This window comes from Squalius cephalus (assembly GCF_949319135.1).
Source record: "Squalius cephalus genome assembly, chromosome: 9".
In the NCBI taxonomy this organism is placed as follows: Eukaryota; Metazoa; Chordata; class Actinopteri; order Cypriniformes; family Leuciscidae; genus Squalius; species Squalius cephalus.
This window is the reverse complement of record NC_137130.1, coordinates 6,928,129-6,943,261: the sequence shown is the minus strand read 5'-3', so window position 1 is coordinate 6,943,261 and position 15,133 is coordinate 6,928,129. Positions and strand designations below refer to the sequence as shown.

The window sequence follows — 15,133 nt, the reverse complement described above, 5'->3', positions numbered from 1 at the left end:
GCTGGATGTTCTCAGCAGCGCCTGGTTGCCATGGCGGCAGTCATTCGGGGAGGGGGTCGGCTACTCGCGGGCCGCTCTGAGGTGGCCGCGCTCGTCTTCCTAACATGCCCGGCCCATCAGTTCTAATCAGGTGGAGCGACAGCCTGCCCCGTCTGCAGGGACCCCTCTCCATTAGGTGCTCAGCTGGCCAGCGTCTGCCGCACGTGTAGTCCATTAACTGTCGTTACGTGAGTGCAGAACCGGGTGAGGAGAGACTCTGGAGCCACGTTTGAGGAAAGACTGGTTTTTGTGGTACACCTCCAAAAACCATAGGAAGGCACAATCTTTTCCCTTCCATGTGTAGAGTTAATTTTTTGGCCAAAACAGTACATTTGGAGAAATTTACAAAATTTGAAGACATGTCCAGGTCATATTTCAGCCCTAATTATAGAAAATTGAAAAATATTTTACTTAAAATATTCAAATTACTCATGTTTCAGTTTTTATCTCTGTTTTAGGGCCACGGTTCGGTATGTGTTATGTTCTGGGAGAAAAAGGACTGCTGTCAAATAAAAATAAAGAACAAATAATCATACAAGCAACGGCACAAATAAATAAAATGGAGCAAAGATGCAAAAAAAATAAACAGTGCTTTTCAGGTTATTTAGGTTTCTAAGCGTAGTTTTCAGGTACAGAAATTGAATAAATTAATCAAAAGTAAAACACATTTGCATATAATCTGCACTTTATAAATTAAATAAAGATTCATCATTTTTAAAGTTACAAAGAGTCAATTTGTTGTTTGATTAACATTAAAAACAGACAGCGGGAATATTAGGCTGCTGTCACTTTAAGAGAATGCACTGATCCAATATACTGATACACATGCATTGTCTTTCTTGACTGTTTAATTTCACTTAAGACATAACCTACAATGTTTGCCAGGGTACTCACCAAGATGGGCATGTTGACATCATTTTTTATGTGAAATTGTCAGTTTAAGAATAGTAGTTCAATAGTAGAATAATAGTAGTAGAACTGTTACACCCCTAGCACCCATGTACATATATTTTATCATTTCGAAAGTTTTTATTCTTCTTGAAAGTTGGTTTCAACACTTGTTCGATTTCAGGGACCAAAGCGAGCAAGTTGGAAATGTCACGTGTCCCCAGTTGTATTGACAAGATTTTTGTGAAATGTCTCGTGAGGAAGTGTAATTTATTGTTGTCTAGGGCTTTTAATAGTCAGCTAGTTGGTACAAAATTAAGTTCTCCACTTCTATGTTATTATTAGTTGATCAGCTTTGCAATTATTTAGTTCCTTTACATTTGTCTTTTCCAGATAACAAAAGTGATGAATGCCATGAGAGAGAAAGAATATATTGACTTTTTCTTAAATACTGATCTGGGGCTGTAATGGAAGTGGATGCACCTCCATTCTGGAAAGGGGCCCTTATTTCTTCCAGGCTGTTTGAGACTGTGAGGTGATCCATCTATGTTAGGCCACACAGGGGCTGCTATGATGGTTTAGACTCATATCATATCCCTCGCCATTTGCACAGCCCATCCATCTATGTCCACTCTCCCTCTCTCTTTTTGTCTTTTACTCACTCGTTCACTCATGATAACTTTTCCTGCACGAGGCCCTTTGACCTGCGGTAGATGTTGGCAATGAGAGACACCTCACAGACTGGCTTGTGGATCATGTTTTCAGCCTTAAAAATGCAATTACCTAGTTACTAATACCAGTTACAACTTACCTAGTTACCAGTAGATATAAAAATAAAAATAGAACATCTGTGGTTACCGTGCTTGTGAGGTAGTATTGTATTAATATTTCTCAAACATTCTGTTTAGGGATTGTTTTGGTATTAAAGTCGGCATGAAACTGAAGTTGTGATAGTCTTTACTTCCCTATTGTGATGTATATCTGAGTAAAACGGCTTCTCGAACAAGAAAACATTTAGGGTGGGACATGATTTTGTCCGTAGGGAATTGATTGGATGGTTGTGATTTGCTATCGGCCAATCTCATTTGAGTGACAGGTTTTTGTCTAACCATAGCATCTTTCTTGCATATACATATACTATTTAACACCACCTTTAAAGTGCATAGACTCTTTGTTTGTTCTTAGAAGAATCAGATTGAAAACACCAAAACAATCAAAACCTAAACTTAGCAAAAGCTTTTGCCTTGGATGCTTGTATTTCCTTTGGGAGATGGAAATATTTTTTTTCAATCCCAGATTTCATTGCAGCATGAAAGAAAGAGATGCTCAGCAGAGGACCTTGGCATAAGTGTTTTCTATTCTTGTTTGTCCAACTGCATTTATTGTTAGCAAGACAAGGTCGTACAGTATCAAGGCCATTGGATGCAATTAGCAAAATACAAACTCAAGGCCTCTGGAGTCCTCTAAATCTTCTCTCCTTTTTTAAAGAAATGTTCAGAAGCTGAAGCTCTTCATTCTGTTTCCTCTTAATTATTTTATGTAATGGGTTTTAATGACCATGACTCTTGTGACTGAAAATCTACATTTGCAGCTGCCCTTTTTTTACCCAGTGAATGTGTTTACATGCACTTTCAAAAGTTTATTTTCTTTTAAAAAGTCATGTAAAGACTTTAGTCCTTACCAGTCTGATTTTTTGCTTGTACACTACTGTACTATACTTTGGGGTCTGCAAGATTACTTTACTGTTTTGAAAGAGATTAATGTTTTATTCAGCAAGGGTTCATTAAATGTGATCAAAACTGTCAGGAAATTCTTTTTACATCGTTAAACAAGATTTGGATTTCAAATAAATGCTGTTTTTTGGGTTGTTTTTTTTTCCTTTCACAAAAATATTAAGCAGCACAAGTCTTTGAAATGTGGCAAATCAGCATATTAGAATGATTGAAGGATCTGAATGATCATGTGATACTCAAGACTGGAGTGGCTGCTGGAAAAATCTGCTTTAACATCACTGCAATAAATTACATTTCAATATATAAATATCAAATAGAAAAGAGTTATTTAAAATTATAACCATATTTTACTGTTTTACTGTACTTTTGATCTAAATAAATGCAGCCTTGGCGAGCATAAGAGACTTCTTTCAAAAACGTTACAAAATCTTACCGACCCCAACTATTAAATGGTAGAGTATACGTGTTAAAAGGCTGTGTCCAAACAAACTGAGTTTACTCTGTTTTTCTGTGCAGTTATTGGAGTTTGATGTTGAGGACTGTTTACAAACTGATTTCACACCAGTGCTTGTTTCCTATGCTGCATACTAATTCCTGGACCAATAGCGTGTAGCGTTTAGCCTGTGCTCCCAGATCTCTCTGTTTTCCCTGTGTTGTCCGCTATAATCCTGTTAACACCGTGGCATTGAGCTGTTCTGTTTTTCCCAGAAGTTCATCCATGCCGCTGTCTCTGTCAAAAGCCGCACCTTTGGAAGAATCTTCCTGAAAACCTCAGTAGCATGAGTTGCATTTTATTGCATCACATTTATGTAGACAAGTGTTCAAACATGGGAGAATTCTTCTTATTATTTTGGTTTTCTTTCTTGAGACATTAAGATTCGAACTTACTAGCGTAGACGTGTCAAGGTTTTCTGAAGTGTGGATAATACATGTGATTTTTTTTTTTTTTTTTTTTTTCAAGTACATTTCTGCCTGTGTGTAAAAGTGAAAGAGTCTCCTTGTAAGTTTTGTTGTTATGAAGCTACTAAAGCAATGGAGCATAAATCCTTAGCTCAGCACTGTCTGAGCCAGCATTCAGCGGCATTCGGCTGTATTTCTCAGCCTAAATGGAGCGGAGGTCACAAATGAAGGGGGATCTGAGAAGGGAAAGGATCCAGAAGCATCTGTGAGGTGGATTGATCGAGAAGGTGGGCTGTCATCTGTCCCCAGTGTGGCGGTCACTCGACCTTGGAATGATGGACTCTGGGAGAGCAGCCATTTATTGGCCTTCCTCCAGTGCCTGGACTTTCATAGCTACACATGTGGGTGATTTATACCCGAGCGCACATGCAGGGTGTGCGGGTGTAATGTATTAAACTATGTGCTGTAGGGCTATGAGGCGGTGGAAATGTGCTTTTGCTTTACTGTTTATACTGAGAGACTCCAGACTGCGACTAAAGCTTTGAGAGTCCGTATGCAGTTTCATCAGTTGAGTCATGAAGTGAGGTGCCATTAGTTTATTAGAATACACCTATAGTGTGACTGTGAACACTTGAGCTGTATGATTAATCGTTAAAGGGTTGTGATCTCGAATCAAACACCCACGTGATCTTATTCCTAAATGACAACGAATCACATGTGACTATTAAACCTTTATAGCACACATTCAAATCTGCGTTGGCGCTGCCGCTGAACCAGAGAGAGCAGTTGTCATCTATGAAGCAGCTTCACAAACAGTCTTTTCGACAACGCGTTATTTCTGTGCTACAATAATTCAGATTATCACAGAAGTACTGGGATAAAAGTTTATAGTTCGGATATAAACACTGATGTCTTTGGCAGTGTAAAGAGAGTAAATCACCTTTTGAAAGTAACTTGACACTTCAAATAACATTGGTCAATTGCATCGTTACACCAGTAGGTGGCGACAAATGACTGTTAAAAAATGTATTTGTCAGTACCCCCTTTCACACAGCGTGTTGATCCCGGAAATTGCCGTAAAGTTGCTAGAGTGCCTTCTGTGTGAACGCAGACACGTCCCGGGATTGATGCCGGGATGGGAACCTAGTAACATTGCCGGGATCAGTCCCGGAACGCGCCCTGTGTGAACAAAAGCCAGGACCAATGCCATAAGGGGTGTGTCGTAGTGATGTGCCATTGCGCGCCTTTCTACAACCTATGCTACAGCATATGGGGAACGAGCCACTCGGCAAACCCAGTGGCGCTACTGGGTAGTATGGACTCGTCTCCGTGTAGACGAGTTATTTAGTTAGAACTGACATCTAACAGGAGTTATCACATCCTGACGTCACGTGTCTTTACAGGATGTGTGTGAACGCACTCACAGATTCCGGAAAATGAATTAACCAAAATCAAACGATCCCGGGACAGATCCCGGGACACATTATCCGTGTATTTTCCGGAATCTCTTTGTGAAAGGGGCTATTGAATCATTCATTCAAGAGATTTGTTAAAAAAATGGCTGATTCATCCAGTACTGAAACAAGCAAAGTTTTTATGAGCGAGTCATTAAATCATTTATTCAACAGATTTTTTTATATTACATAATTGAATTTAATTAAAAGAAAAAATTTTTTAATTGGATTGCAATTAAAATGTTGTTAGAACCTCTAGTAAATTGCATTTTTTAGTTGTCTATTCAGAATCATGGAAAAATCCTGATCTCTATTTAAAAATAAAATAAAATAAACTGATTCTCAATTTATCCAGAACTGTGCAGCTCTAATGAACACCAATGTTTTTTATACCATTCAGGCAAAAATATAGTTTTGTAACTTGAGTGGTTTAAATCACACTCAGTGAATCATTCAGTCATTACATCACAATTAATACCCACATAGTCCTTTATCACACACATTTTTAAGGGGTTTGAATACTTTTGCAAGCCACACACATACATGTATATGTGTGTGTATTTTTTTCAAATAACTATATTGTGAAAATAGTGAATAAAAGTTTGATTATACTGCTTTTTTAGAGACCGATTATTTGTAAAAGAGGAGGTTTTATGCTTAATCTGCTGCATGTATTTCCATACATGTGTGTACACATGGAGGGTTTGAAGATGATGATCTTTGCCCTCGCTTACTCCTTCAGCTTTTCACATCTCCCCCACAGAAAGCAATCTCACATAAAACTATCATATAAAAAATTCATCCCGCACACTCGTTCTCCTTGCCAGCCATTCTTTTAACTCAAGTGCAGCGTGATGACCAGCCATCTGTCAGTTATTGAATCCACTAACCCAGTAAAAGAGTTTCTGCCCTCAGCCCAAGCTCAAAGAATCAGCCTTCTCAGAAAACCCTCAGATCACTTGGAAAACCTTGACGTTGCTGCAACAGCAGAATTCCAAAGCTGAAGAATATTCATAACCATTCTTTGTCTGAAACCGGTCAGTGAGTTTGACATTTTTGGATGAAGGAAACTAGTTTCAGCTTCCAAGGCACAATAATATAATGTCGCTTTAGACGTAATCAAGATATATTTAATGTGCTTGCATTCAGTAGAAATGGAATCATACTGTGAATTCTGTATCTTATAATATTAAATTATTAATGTTCATTTTCTAGTGTCAACTACAGTGTTTAAATTTAAAAAAAAAATTTTTTTTTTTTTTTTTGGTGATTTTCCTTTTATTGTGACAGGACAGTAGAGAGATGACAGGAAACGAGGTGAGAGAGCAAAAGGCGCTACATGTCGGCGCACTGACCACAAGGCCATTGGCGCCGACAATTTCATTTAATATTAGTTTAATATTTTACTTTTTATTATTTTGTTCGTTATTTATTTTTATTTAATTGTTTAATTTAATTTCCAAGTATGAGCTTTAGCTTAGCTAAGTCGTTTAATGACCAACTTGCTGGTCAATGGAATCATAAGGTGACAAGGAAGTGAATTAATAATGTATGCTCCCTTTACACGTAGACCAGATGGATCAGATGTTATGCAAGTATTGAACTTTATGACTATACCTCCTTATACAACCTAGAAAGGCAGCATTTGTCATGTTTTGGACACAGATAGTGTTTTTTGTCTGTATTGGTTTAAACTCTCAATCAGGATATTTGTATAGTGGAAAGTTTTAATGTTTTAGAACAAACGTCCTATGGTTATTATTTGTAAGCAAATGTTATGTAGTACATTCTTCACTTAAAATAAGACAAATGGATGCTCATCTCAGAGGCTTGTGTGTCTTCTACAGGAAGTGAGATCATTTGTTTGTGGCTCTGCAGCCCTCTCCATGGTGCTGAAGTCCCCGGTCTCGTTCCATCAGTCTCTGACACATGTTGGGCTCTTGGCCACCCTGCCCCCCGGCACTCTATTAGAGCACAGTAATTGGCGTTCAGGCGGGTGGAGAACTCATATCAGCGGTAGTATTATTAAATTTATTTGGAGAGCTGAATTTATTTGTCCTGAGGGCTGGTGTTTGGCTCAAGCTGACTGAGGGCCATACGTATGTGTAGAAAACGTGCGGTTGTAGTGCATGCTGAAGAATAGCTAATGTGGTTAAGATTTAGAGGCACCTATTTGTGAATATCAAATAAAGTGCAGTATTATTTTGTTCAACATAAATTCGCATGTTAGGTAGAATGTCCAAGTTTTTTTTTTTTTTTTTGTCCACAGAGCAAATGTGGATGGTGATTTGTACTGCTCCAAAATAAAAAATAGTAATCCGTTCAAAAGTAATCCAGTAATTAGTTGACGCACCGTTAATGTAGTTCATAATTTATTTTTTATTTTTTATTCCATTTTAGTGGTAAGATTTAACGTTGTAAAATTGAGTTGAATTCACTATATTAAGTTCACTATATTATTATTTTATTATTATTATTATTATATAAGGTAATTGTTTTATTTATAAACTGCATTTTTAATATATATATATATATATATATATATATATATATATATATATATATATATATACACACACATTTATTATGATTAATATTAAATTATATGTATCTAATATATTAAAAAATATTATATACAAGTAATAAAAAGGAAATATTAAATTAATAATATTATTTTAATATATATATATATATATATATATATATATATATATATATATATATATATATATATATATATATATATATATATATATATATATATATATATAAATATATAAATAAAATCAATATTAACATATAATTTAATTAATTGTTTTAATTGATTAGTATTTAATTTATAATATTAAAGCTGCAGTCCGTAGCTTTTTTGGGTTAAAAATTATCCAAAATAAATTTTTGAGCAAGTACATAACCAGCCAATGTTCAAAACTATCTACTTGCCTTAGCTCGATTCAAAATGGTAAGCTTGTAATAATGTATTTAATTCCAGTGGTACTGGTGGATTTCCGTGGGACATTCGAGCATGTCTTTGCGTCATTACGTCACATCTGTACACATAAAGAAGATGTCTCGGCTAGTAGGCTATGAGTGTGAGGATGTTGGAGGTGGAGATTTATAGCCTTTTCTCACAGCACTTGATATAATTAAACTTATCAATTTAATGGTGGACCAGAAAGGTTCAAACGACAATCACCAGAGACAATTGGAGATTCACTCGTTGTAAAACGCGAAAGACTTCGGAGAAAAAAAAAGAGACTGCAACCGGCCCATGCGAAAACAAGGATAAATATCGGGAGGGCATTAAATGTAGTCACGCAATGCTGATGTTGTTAACATTAACAATTTGAGAACAAAGTATAATTTGCACGGTTTGACATGATATGATAAGCGAGCGTTAGATTTAATCAGCGCGATTTACTGCAATGCTTTTTTCCCCTTAACATTAGTTGGTCAGAACAAAAGTGGATGCTTGTTTACTTGTTCAGATGACATTTTCCGGTGAAAATTCTTATGTTGTTCATACTTCCAAAAAGTAAAATAAATCTGTGATTTCGAATGACAGTATCCACACCACCAGCTTTAATTTAATATTTATTTTTTTATTAATAATCTTTTTTAATAATATAAAAAAGCTCTGCCTTTCAGAGCAGACCCACAAGACTTCTTTTTACCTTGAAAGACTTGTTGAAGTCTGGAAAACACCTTGTACTCGTGAATTAGTCGCATCTTGAGTTTGAAGTTTAGAGGAAATTGGTGTGATTTAATGTGGAATGCGGGACCATCTCTCTTTTTATATGTGCTTTTCTCTAACAGCATGACTCATGACAGCCGCAGTTAAAGTTAAAGATGTGATAGAACGTTCTCAGGTGTACGACCAAAGTGCCCCGGCGTGTCACCCTTCATCTGTACGTCAATACCAGCCACAGGCCACTTTGGTGAAATTACATAGTGGGCTCTGAAGTGGCAGATCACGGTGAATGCCCTCACCCTCATCTCACTGCTCTCCACTGTCATCTGGCTCTTCTTCAGCTGGGATGTTGACTGTGGATGGCTGTCTGCGTGCTATAAGCCTCTCACACAGAGATTTGAACTCTTGCAGATCAGTCTTCATTTGAATGTGAGCTGTGTGATGGCACTAAAGACTCTCAGGGTGAATCGCCCCCTTTTTCTTCTCTCCGCTCATGGCTCATCAAACATGCTTTTACTCCGAAACACACATCAGTCTGCTCTAAATCACATATTTGAAAGATAAGAACTGAGAGCGGGGAATGCTTCTGTCAATTTCAATGCCAAACATGCCGCTAAACATAACCTCAGAGAAAATCATCTCTTTATTTCCATTGGAGCCATGTGCAAACCAGAAAATACCACCTTCTCCTTAGGCCTGTGCGGTAAAAATAAGTTTCGGTGCTCATATTGACAGTCACAGCATTCATACTGCATGTGGAAGCATCGTGGCAATGTGTGGAAGTATATTTGCATGTAGAGTTTAAGCAGATAATATGGTTAAAATGCACTTTTTTTGGCACTACTGTCTTTTGCAAAATATGCTTTTATGAATACATAATGTGAAATGTAACTATAAAATAATGATGCAAACCACTTCCCGTGGTAGAAGGCTGTGTTGAGTGGACAGCACAGTGGACCAACACCAGCCGATGACATGGCTCCCCAAACCAACACAGACTGTGGAAACTTCACACTGGACTTCAAGTATCTTGGATTTTGTGCCTCTCCATTCTTCCTCCAGACTCTGGGACCTTGGTTTTCAAATGAGATGCAAAATTTGCTCTCATCAGAAAAGAGGACTTTGGTCCACTGTGCTTTATTAAATCCAGAGTCAACGCAGCCGTCTACCAGGACATTTCCAGAGCACTTCATGCTTCCTTCATTCTCCAGCAGGATTTGCACCTGCCCACACTGCCAAAATAACCAAAACCTGGTTCAATGACCATGGTATCACTGTGTAATTACTGTGGGATTTCATGTAATATTCTAATTTTTTGAAATCCTGTTTTCGTGGGTTTTATGAGCTGGAAGCCCAAATTATGTACAAATAAACAACTAAATACTTGAAATCGTTTAAGTTGTGGGCCCTGAATCTATAATCTATGGAAGTTTAACATTAATAATGGAATTATGGAAATAAATAAACTTTTTCATGATATTCTAATTTTTTGGAAAGGGTCTGTATATATATATATATATATATATATATATATATATATATATATATATATATATATATATATATATATATATATTATGAAATTATTTGAATATTGAATTATGAAATTTTCCACTGAAAAATAATAGCATACAGGTTTTAAAATGACATGATGATAAATAATTAAAGACAGAATTTTAAGTTTTAGGTGAAATTCCAGATGCTGAGATGGTTAAACATCTCATCCACACAGTCACGCAAGATGAATGAAAAACAAATCAGCGAGTGCTGCATGCACATCTCCCAGAAAACTGTATTTCACAGTCCTGCACTTTTACAGATGAGCAGAGATTTGTTATTTTTGGTTTCCTATTGGATTGCTCTTTCTCTGTTATTGCAGGAGAGTCTGCTCTCACAGTGCACTGATATGATACACTCTGAGAAATGCATGCTGGGAGTTTTAACCTCCAAGTTGGCTTTGGGATCCTCTGAAAGAGCAGATGTTGGTCTCTGTTTGTGTGTTTAACTAGTAACATTAATGAACTGATGTGTGTCCAGCTGCTAGTTGAACTGTCGCTGGACTGTGTGCTCAGAGATGGAGAGATCTGACACAGCTGTGCAAACAGGAAATCCTGTAATCTCCTCTCGCTGCTCTCAGAGACCAATGTGACATGGCTTGAGTCCCAGTGTCAACACCTTTTTAGTGCTTACTCTTGATTCTGTGGCTCTGGCTCAACACAAGTAGCATCCTAACAGAAATGGAAGCTGATAAGTGGCTGATGAACTACATAGACAGTAATTATTATACTATATTATTAATTTAAAAGTTTATGTATTTTTTATATTATTATTAAATAGCTTTTTAACTACAGGTTTTATTTTCATGTTATTTCTATTGTTTTATTTCAAAAGAAGTTTAGCTTCGACTTTTTTTTGGTCACAACATCAATCGCTTCCAGTATATATGTGAAGTGAAGCGAAGACAATGACCTTCTTGCCCTGGTGTAATGATCATCCTCCGGTCTCCTGTGCTCCACGGATGCAAATGACACATTCAGCGTCCCCCTGAAACGCTGTCACCGCTCCCTGCCTGTGATTTTGTGTCTACCACTTGTAGATTGAAGCTGATCTCATTGCTGCTTATGGATTCATGAGCAAAATGAGAACAGCAGAGGAAGCTAAATCAAAAGCGACAGACCCACAACGAGCTCAAGTCTTCGAGCCGCTCATTACACCATAGACCATTAGCAGACCAGCAAGAGGAGAAAAGAGCAAAGAGATGAAAATCAAGGAGCCGTTTGACGCCTGCTGAAATTTCAGCTCCGCTCAGACAAATACTCTCACAACAACACTCCCCTGACTCTTTTCAATTTTCTTATGGAATATTAATCTTTAATAGGGTAATAATTGTGGTAGCATATTTGATGTCACCCACCATTAGACCAGATTAATTAGGCCATTTAGTTTAGCTTAAGAAAGTGTCGCCCGTGAAGAATGGGCCAGAGCGAAAGCAGAGAGCTGTGATTGGCTTCTTTATGTGCTTTGTAATGGCTTTCATTGGGCTGTCTCACATGCAGTATTGTGTGTGCTTTAGTATCGATGCCTGGAAATTTTGCTCAATCACATCATACTGTTTTTATTCATTTATTTTTATGGTCCAGGTATATCAAGTTATTGCAGACAATGATTTCAACTTTTAAATTCGTTAAATTTATTAGTATTTCTTTGGAGCTCAAAATGTCTAGATGGCATATATCTGTCCAGAGATTGTAATGAAAACAAAATCTGAATCAGTTTTGAATTTGGAAGATAATTCTTCCAAAGCACAGTGAAGATTTTTTTTGCTTGAAAATATAATTTTGGCAGCCAAATTAAAGTTAGAGTGGTATAATTTGCATGAAGCCGTGTCATGGGCCTTCACAATAGATAATGCTTTACAATGAACTACATACTGTATGGCAATTTATCTGTTTTATTACGAACTGTCGCTTTCTCTTTTTGCCAGCAAACTCTCCTCTTTTCAGGGTGTTTTAAAAACGGCCGATTCCCCAAAGGTTCGAGATTTAGTGTGCTTCATGCCTCAAAGTAACCCGAGCAACTTTTCTCCATTTTTCTCTATCTATACAGTAGGCACGGACGAGTGTCGTATGTACACAATTTGCCATGAAAACCATCCCATCAAGTCTAAAATATGAACACTTATAATAATAGGCTTACTGTAGTGAATCAGGGTAAGACAAAAACATGTTTTGGAAGAAGGATTGATGATGTATTGACTGAATCGTTCATTTTGAAGAAAAAATGACATGGTGTACTGTACCTTTAAATAAATATTTTTAAAATTGTATTTAAATCCACATGAAATTGAATACAAATAATACTATTCTAAGGACTTGGCGTGTGCGTTTAACTTAACTAGATTTTTTTAAAGATTTATTTTTGGTTTATTTTTATTTTTACCTTTATTAAAATAGGATAGTAGAGGACTAGGACAGGATCCTCCGTAGGATCATGGATGGAGCGCGCGCACAAGACATCCCAATGTATACTACCTTTATCGACTTCAAGAAAGCGTTAGACTCAATTGACCGAGAGATGATGTTTGCCATCCTACGTCATTACGGAATCCCAGCAGAAATGGTAAACGCAATCAGAATCATGTATGACAAGTCGACAAGCCAAGTATACGTTGGAGGAGAGCGTTCGAAGTCCTTTGCAATCACAACAGGAGTTCTACAGGGAGACGTCCTCGCACCGTACCTATTTTCCTATTTATTATTCAATTGTCATCGACTATGTTTCAAAGCAATCAGCAGGCGATTTCGGTTACCTAACACACAAGGGTACCCCAGCACGATCGAAAAACCACGGCCACAATGATCTTGTGCTAAAAAGAGAAAAGAGATAAAAACCGAACGAAAACTCAACGACCTCGCACAACAGCAGCTAACAGTAATGCAGCAAAATGCCTCTACCGTCGGCCTTGAGATAAGCATTGAAAAAAAACGTTCAAGTCCAATTAAATGATAAATCCCAAATAAAGACCAATCTGTCAATTGATGGAAAGCCGATTGCAATCGCGGACGAGTTTAAGTACTTGGGATCATACAAAGTGTCACCCAAAAAAAGATGTCAACAACTGTATAGCTTTAGCTTGGGTCGCATTTACGAAACTCAAGACCATCTTGAGATCACCCAAGCCGCATGGAAAGTTCAAGATGCGCCTATTCAATGCATCAGTGCTTCTTTACGGATGCGAATCATGGGCGCTCACTCAATCCATTGAAGAAAAGCTAAACATCTTTGCTAGAAAGTGCTACCGAATCATGTTGGGAATCAACCAAGTAGAATCTCACATGACAAATGAACAACTATACAGCACAACAGGTCAACAGCCAATTAGTGATACCATCAGGAGAAGGCAGCACCAGTTCATCGGACACTGCCTTCGCATGGGAAACAATGAACCAGCGCAGATATATGTTCTTTACAAGTCGGAAGTCGCATCGAACCGGCGGGGTAGACCAAGAATATCATACAGGGACTACGTTTATCGGTACTACGAACATCTAGACCTAGATAAGGAACGACTGCACGAAGAGCTGGCCAGCATGTCAAAAGAAAGAGGACTGTGGAGAAATATCTTCACGCCTAAAAAGCCCGCCCGATGATGATGAGTAGAGGACTGACAGCAAGCAAAGAGTGAGAGAGGGGGGACGGGATCGGGAAGGTTCACGAGCCGGGACTACATGTCGGAGCACTGTCAACAAAGCTATCGGCTCCCAACAGTATTTTTAATAGATTTTCCCTTTTCATTATTTCAGGCATCCTTATTTGTCATAAAACTTATAGAGGGTGATGAATTCGATCAACCGTTTTGTACTGTTGTTCTGGTGTCTTACCTGCAAATTTACCTTTTGTGTTTCAAAGAAGAAAGAAATACAGATTTGGAAAGACGTGAGTAAATAATGAACTATGCCTTTAAAAATATTCCAAGTGTCTATTTGAAGAAAGAGAAAGCAGGAATACTGGCATTATGTCCTTGACAGCATCTTTTCTCTCAGTTAATCTAGAAGCTCCTGGTATCGTCTCTGTGTCAGGCGTATAAAAGCTTCCTCACTATAGCCTCAAGTCAACACAGCCCTGCATCTCGGCTCTATTATGAGGAATGTTTTTAATGAAATGTAGAGTTTTGCTCTTGTGTTTGTGTTGTGTTTTTCACCTGAGCTCAAGCGGCATCTGTTTCGAGGGGGACTAAAAGCCCGTTGATGTCAATAACTGTATTTTTCCTCTGAGGCAGCTGAAGATGAGGTCTAATCGAATGGATATTAAAGTCACAATAGACTGCTCCTGCTATTACGGCCTGTCAAGCACGGCCCTTTCTCTCAAAGATTAGTTTCTCCTGCTGAATATTTATACACTTACTGTAGGCTTAACCTCACAGTCAATGGTGTTTCATTCCTCTTCTATCCTATTCTCTACTCTCCTCTTTCATTTCTGTCCTCTTCTCACCTCTCTTCTCCTCTTTTTTCCCCTCTTGTTCTTACTGCTCCACTCCAGTCATCTAAATAAAGCCACACGGGATGCATGATGTCATTATTTAGAGACATTATATGATGGCCTATACTTTCTCTTTGATACTTGCAACACCAGTTATTTTGGTAAAGTGCAAATTTCAAGTGCACTATAGTGAGATTAATGATTGGAGGGAAGTGTGTTTGTTTTCTTGAATTTGTAACTTCCACACTTATAGAAAACCTGGGAAAGAAAAGTGTCAGGGAATTTAAAAATTGTGTTTTCTAGTCCTGAAAAAAAGTTTCGTACATTTTCTGTAATTCTATATCGATTCAGTCTGAATTTGAATCTGAATCTTACTCTTAATCTGAATCTTAATCACTGGAAAAGTCATAGAATGTGCTTGTGGGAGCTTTATAGTAATAACTTCTAAT

The 15,133-nt window shown here is 37.5% G+C and overlaps 1 protein-coding gene across 5 annotated transcripts in view; it reads left to right on the top strand.

The window, feature by feature from the left end:
• The window catches only part of adarb1b (adenosine deaminase RNA specific B1b), a 146,888-nt gene that overhangs the window by 108,387 nt on the left and 23,368 nt on the right, over positions 1 to 15,133 (top strand). The gene's annotated exons all lie outside the window — the stretch shown is intronic.